At 30.6% G+C, this 7,448-nt stretch overlaps 1 long non-coding RNA gene across 1 annotated transcript; it reads right to left on the bottom strand.

The window, feature by feature from the left end:
• Nucleotides 1-661: 661 nt before the first annotated feature.
• On the bottom strand, nt 662-1,590 carry LOC145114762 (uncharacterized). Its single transcript, XR_013711200.1, has 4 exons — nt 1,507-1,590; nt 1,373-1,422; nt 939-995; nt 662-775 (listed from the first exon to the last, which is right to left on the bottom strand). It is a non-coding gene; the product is annotated as an uncharacterized LOC145114762 (long non-coding RNA).
• Nucleotides 1,591-7,448: the final 5,858 nt, after the last annotated feature.

The raw sequence follows: 7,448 nt of genomic DNA, 5'->3' as shown, positions 1-7,448 counted from the left end.
ATCACTTCTTTTGTAAATTAATAATTTGTTTATGAAATTTGGATTTTTTTGAAAGAATTTCATCATCTTCTTTTATTTGGAGGAGATATATTTATTTGTCAAAGTTGATAAGGATATGTGGTGTATTACCGGTAGGTTTTCAAGCTTTACCCAATTGAGCATTAGTATAATAATTTGAAAAAAAAGTACAGTTTAAGATGAAATATGTTTGGTTTTTTTTTTTTAGTTTTTGGATTTTGTGAAAGAGTGTTGGATATCATTATGGTATTTATTAGTATTTTTGTGTTCATTGTGTTTTGGCTTTTATAGATAGAATTCAACTGTATTTTATTATAAACAATGTTCAAGTGATTAAAAAGTTATAACAGTACCCGACTTTCAAGAAGTTAAAGTGCAAGTGCAACCTCTCTTCTACAATAACTTCATCTGAAAGCAACAAAAAAACAAATAATTAGATGTGGATTTTTATATAATAGAATGGAAAACAAATTGGATAGTAACAGAAAGAAATAACTGACTGAATTACTTGTGGTGATCTTGAATTGTAACAGAAAAAAAGATAGTAATCAGTTGAATTGTACCAAGTATGAAGGATATATATCATCTATTGAACGTTTAGAGATCTGTCATGGAATCCTAGAAACCCAGAAACTAAAATAAACATGTATACCCACCAAAGCCACAAACAAATGAACAGAAATTTCATTGTGACATTTTGTCGAACAGTTGGAGGGTGTTTATGTAGCAACAACCAATGAAGAGATCACCGTCATCCCTAAAACGTTTACACCTCTATTCGTCAGGACATAATAAAAAACAAAGGTCAAATATGGAAGAAACAGGGAAAAAAACCACATGCATAAGTTCACAGGGTCAAAAAAGGATGAAACCGGTAGGCGATGTGTAAACAAACGTCTAATGTCCAATTAGGCAATTACCTTGTTTTGCGACTGGAAATTTTAGCACACGAGTTGAGTAGACGCCAATCGTTCCTTCTGCAAACAAACGATTCGATTAACATAAAATCAACACATATAGTCTTGGATTTCACGAAAAGTGGAGAATACATACCTTATAAAACGTTTACACCTCTATTCGTCAGGACATAATAAAAAACAAAGGTCAAATATGGAAGAAACAGGGAAAAAAAACCACATGCATAAGTTCACAGGGTCAAAAAAAGGATGAAACCGGTAGGCGATGTGTAAACAAACGTCTAATGTCCAATTAGGCAATTACCTTGTTTTGCGACTGGAAATTTTAGCATACGAGTTGAGTAGACGCCAATCGTTCCTTCTGCAAACAAACGATTCGATTAACATAAAATCAACACATATAGTCTTGGATTTCACAAAAAGTGGAGAATATATACCTTATAAAAACGCTTCAATTGTCATCTCTCTTTTGAACTAGTATTGAAGCCTGCATATGTGAATAATCAGAAGAAAGGAAAATGAAAGGCGTCCAATTTAAGCCCTAATTTCAAGCAAAACCAAGTTATATAACCGTATGTATGTATTACCACCGGTGCTGCCACCAACAACGCCTCCGACTCCGCCAGCCATGTTAATGCCATGATAAATAAAAAACCAAATTAGGGTAAATTGAAACTTTATGTTACAAATTTAAAGGTTTTAGTGTGAAGCTTGCAGCATTACACAAGTTAATAGTTGGAGTGCATTAAAAAGCTTGTTGGGGAGGAAACCCGCTGATGATTAAAACAACGACAATTGCCAAAACGAAAATTACAGACAAGTTTTTAGCAGAACAGAGCTTCGCATGAAAAAGAGAAAGCAAGGTTGAATAAGCAGAAAGGAATCCGGTGGATGACACCGTCGTGAAAAGTAGATGATTAGGTGCATCCAGTTCAGGATTTGTGGTTAAAATGTAGACGGTAAGACGTCGTCGGCAGTGGCCATCCGCAAAACCTTGTAGAAGAAGAAATCAAAACAATTTTGTGGAGACTATGAGATTGAGAGAGACAAAAAGGCAAGAAATCGAGGAAACTACCTTGGAATTTTTTTAAAGTAGTTTGAAGTTCTACTCGTTGCCTCCGTTATTGATTCCAAAATTCCTCCTCCGTTCATCTTGGTGGATTTTTTGGCTTCAACTGACATACACCTCGAAGTCCCAACATCCGGCTCCAAACCAGGAGGTATTGAGTCATAGCCAAACCATCCAAGCGGACAGCTCCAAACTTGATACTGTAGCTAAGAGGGATGAAATAAATGAAAATAATTTTGTCACTTATCTTCCTTTTATGCATTATGTTACATTTCATTTTGTGGTAAATTTAGATTAAATTATATCCATGTGTTATTTTGTGGTTTTCCATTTTATTAAATTTCATATAATCCTTAAATGTAATAAATGTAGTAGTAATGTATATTCAATGCATTAATGCAGCTTTCCTTATAATTTCTAAAATTTTAATTGAATCCAATTATTTTAGTTGTTCATTTATTTAAATTATTAGTTTAAATTTAAAAGATAAATAAGCACTTCAATTTTAATAATTAAATATTTTACTTTTTTCTTATAAATTGATAGTTTCTAAATTGTTAGATCTTCATTTTTGTTTATTTTTTTGAATAAACTCATGTAATACATGGGTCTCATAACTAATTATATATATATATATATATATATATATATATATATATATATATATATATATATATATATATATATATATATATATATATATATATATAACATAAATGGTTCATGCAATGTTGCAGTTGATGACTAAATCGGTCAAAATCAAGAACATAAGAGAACAAAGATATAAGAGAAGGTTTTAACATCTTTACTTAGGTGTTGTTTGTTTTTTAAAAGGTAAAATGTTTGCAGTCTGCGAACCACATCTGCATATATCTACGGAAGAAGAGGTTGACCAAACGTTTGTAGTCTGCAAGAAGAATACAGTTTTTTAATATCTGCAGACCGCTAAAATAAATTAAAATATAAATAAACTTGTTAGTATTTACATTTTTTTGATGAAACCACCGCCACTAAATTGTATACAATCAATCATAATTGGTCCACTAATCAAAATAAAAATTATGAGTATTATAAATTTAGTTAAATTTGAATTTAATTTGTAAACATGAATAAAAAAAAATAGAAAACGAGGTTTATGATAGATATTAAGCCTGATCAAACAACTTTTTAACTTCTTCGTACATTGAAAAAAAATTGTCCAAAGAAAATATTAATAATATAAATTTTGAATATGAAATATGAAATATGTTGAGACAAAAAGAATCATAAAAAAATAGTTAAATAATTTAATAAATAGAATTTCGAGCGATTTTAGGTAGCTCAAACTCTTTGTTTTATTAGAACGAAGAAATGATTTTATATTAAAAAAAAAAATTCTCCTACATTTTATTCATACTTATCTCCCTACCATATCAAAAGATGACAAACGGATTAAAATATCATTAATTTCATTAAATATACAATTAAATATGACACATATAAACATTTAATATAGTAAGAAAATGAATAGGAATAAAATATAGAAAGATATTTAATTTCTCTACAAAAAAAAGTTATACTTCCTCCCATAATCATATTAGCAAATGAAGCCATTTGCTTAGTTTAAACCTCATGCTTTTTTTTTCCCTGTTCTCAATTTTATACAAATGTACTAAATGGGGGAAAATATTTTTACAACATAATAAAATCGGCTTTCTTCTTCATATCAGAATTCGGAATCGTCCGCCAGAAAAAGTTATATATATATATATATATATATAATATATATATATATATATATATATATATATATATATATATATATATATATATATATATAGTGAGAGAAATAATAAGAGGTAAGAAGATGTTATAAGACATAAGTTTATGTCTGCGCTAAGAAGAGGAAGCACATACATTTTTATGTATGCGGTCTTCTAAAAAACAAACAGTCTGCGAAACCAAATGTCTGCGTGATGTCTGCACGACGCAGACATAAGAGATAAGGAAGAGCTTTAGCAAAAACAAAAAACAAACACCATCTTATAGATGTGAGTTTTTCCATGAGTTTTGTTTTTTAAACAATGTGGGATAAGAAATGTATTAGCTTCTTTACTTATAATTGATTGTTTTTACTTCATGTTTTTTTAAGAGACGTAAGATATTAAAAAACAAAAAATATAAATAAAAATAAAAGTAAACATAACACAACAAGACAGATGTTAAAGGCAATTTTGACCTACATGGTAATGGTAAACAAATTTAATAAGTTTTTTTATTCTATAAATAAATGTGACACTTAAAAATTAAAATAATTATATAATTCATTAATCATTTTTTATTCTTGGAAAAAATTTTAAATTATTAAAGTTGGATTTTATATATTTAGTGTATAAATTATTATTGTTTTTAACGTCAATGGCTAATAATTTTTAACAATTTATATTTGTCAAACTTATATTTATCAAAATTATAACTAAATAATTTTAACGTGTGGAACGTGTGAGATTTCGCCCGGTTCATGTCTGCTGCATGCAAGAAAACAGGGTGCAAAGAAACAGATTTAAGCGTACATGGGCTTTTTAATGCACAATTACATATTTGGTCCTTTTATATTGCCCATTGTTCCATACTTCACCCACACGAAGTTTCTTTTATTCTTACTTCATTATTAATTTCTAAATTTTTCAATTTTTCAATTTACCCCCTTAAATTTCATCTTTTGTATTTATTTTATTTTATGCAATTTACTTTTATTTTAGTCTTCCTTACAACACTTAACATTTTAATTTTTTATTTATTTGAAACATAAACCCCTTATATACATTTTTATCTCACGACGATCAAAATTAGGAAAAATATAACTAGTAAATAGTTCATTTACTTATTGAAAATTTTGGTTGTTACACATCTTGCCTCCTTCTTGCCCTTCTCCGGTTTCTTTGTGTCCCTTTGATACTATGATGATGATATATTCTTCTTTTGGATTGAATTAGGGTCTTATATATAGCCTTTAGTAGCCAAATTAAATCGCGACACGATAAGATAATCGTTGTGAGATCTTAATTTTTTAGTAGTTATCTTCAGAATCTTCAATTTCTTTATGATAATCTTCATGCAGTTTTCGAATTGTCTTCCTTCATTCTTAATACACGAAAATATGCTCTATTCTTGCCCTTTTTAGCTTTTATTTCATCACATGGTAACGTTTAGATGCAAAATATAAGTATATAATATTTAAGTACATTTTGTCCTATGTAGCCTTAAAAACACGTAGAAAAGTATATGAAATATCCCTTAAAATATATATAATTTAGGACATATCACCACAACAACACAACATGGGTGAGACACCACAAATAGCACCTACTGTTATTATGGATTTTATACTTGTATAAATTAAGGTGTCCACAAAGGTTGATCATCGAGTGGGTGACCTGACTACCAAGGTTTCCACATTTCAAGATTAGCTTCCTTCATTAAAAGCTCGAGTTATCCCAGCTCCAGGTTCTACAACAGCTTTAGCTTTAGTTCCCTAATCTGATACTCTGTCTTAACTTTAGACTACACTAAAGTCCCTTAATATAGTGTCTATTTAACTCAACACACGATTATTGAAGACGTTAATGGATACATACTACCAAATGATCTTGCCACCGTCAGATCCACATTGACACTTGTGAATGACAAAGGCAAGGACCTACTTCCCTATGTTTTGACATATCTTTCTCACAAACTTTCAGGATATTTTCTCCCTAACAAACACACCATCAAGGTCAACAAATGAGACTTTTAGCATACTGCCAATGAGCGAGTATTCTTTATTCTCCATCTCACCAATCATCTTCATTCCATATCAAATGTCTTAGCTTTTATAAGAGATATGGATTATCATCCTTTACCGATATAACTATTTAATAGACTAGAAAAACTATTGTCATTCTTTGGGGGTTCTTGGCTCAAACTCGATACATGTTGTTTCCTCTTCAACAACCAACTACGTTTCCATTACTCTGTTCTCCAACAGTTACAAGATTTATGTCCACTTCAGCTAAGCCAATAAGCTCAGTTCTATCCAGTAGCTTAGCTCCATCAACAATGTAATGTCCCAAAAATACAAAGTAGAATTTTTTGTTTTTAAATCAACAAAAACAACCATTCATTCATTCCAAAAGCCCATCAATGTATAGAAATGTATCAAATAGTTATCTGAGTACAAAACAAGTCATAAAATGTGGAACACCGGTGGATGCGATGCAATCACGTCGAGCTCTACCCTTTGGAATCGGAAGTACATGAAACATAAACATAAACCATAAGAACAAATCATAGTGAGTTCTCCAAAATACAACATACCATACTGTGGCATCCCCCAATTTTCAGAACCGATTAAATTTTTTTATTTACGTTTGATATATTAAGCTGCGGAAATTCCCAGTTAAATAAAAAATTTGAGATATCAAAAGTTATTTCATTTATATTAACACTCTGGAATATCATCGTTCATATCAAAACATACATTACAACGTAAATATACAAAAGGTCCTGAACTACTATAACAGGCACATATCTTTATTACACTCGACACCCTAACTAAGCTTCAGCAACCTTACATCCACTACCTGTGATGCACATAAAATGAATGGGTCCGGTTTGGGAAACCTAATGAGATGCATAGGGTTTTCAAGCCCATAATAAAATAAATCATAGTATCATTCCTGCAAAAAATTCATTGACAAATAATATAGGTATAGAAAATCTGATATAAATATCCTTAAGACATTCTATCTAGCCCAACTGATTCTCATGAATCCTAAGTCAACGATTATCTGGAAGAATCACCCTACCTGATAAACCATTTGAGTATATGGTTGACTGCACAGCTAAGGGAGTCCATGACCAGTGTAAGTCAAATAAAGACAACCACTATTCAGAGCTATTGATAAATATTTTATCTATGTCTGTGGGTTATAAGTCCACACTAGCAACGTAATTCACTAGACCGCCTAGAATAGTCAAGTTTTGTCATCTACTCTGGTCGATGAACCCAGACACACCTACAGGTTGTCTGATTTGGACCCACCATTTCTAGTCATCCAATAAATATGAAGAATACGATGCTCCACTCTGATCTCACACTCTACCCCAGAGTGAGACCTAAACAATATCCTAGCTTATAGGGAGCTAGCACCTTATACAAGTTATATTATAACTAATCCAGACTTATGCTAGAGGCAAACTATGTCCAGTATAGTTACTAGTATGCAATAATATTATAGGTATACAAGTAGCTAAGAGTATAAATAAAACAATTAGAATTTAATAAATACTTTTACTAAATTATGCTATTGAAAGTAACTACGCACTCACCTGAAAAAAGTAGGTGACTCGAAGTTAGTGCAGCACTTCGTCGTAACACTTCTCAATGACCTAAACGTATAAGGCACTAAGTTTTAGTCTAGTTT

This window comes from Lactuca virosa, chromosome 5 (genome assembly GCF_052849685.1).
Source record: "Lactuca virosa cultivar CGN04683 chromosome 5, Lactuca_virosa_CGN04683_v6, whole genome shotgun sequence".
NCBI lineage: Eukaryota > Viridiplantae > Streptophyta > Magnoliopsida > Asterales > Asteraceae > Lactuca > Lactuca virosa.
This window is presented reverse-complemented; position numbering and strand designations above follow the sequence as displayed.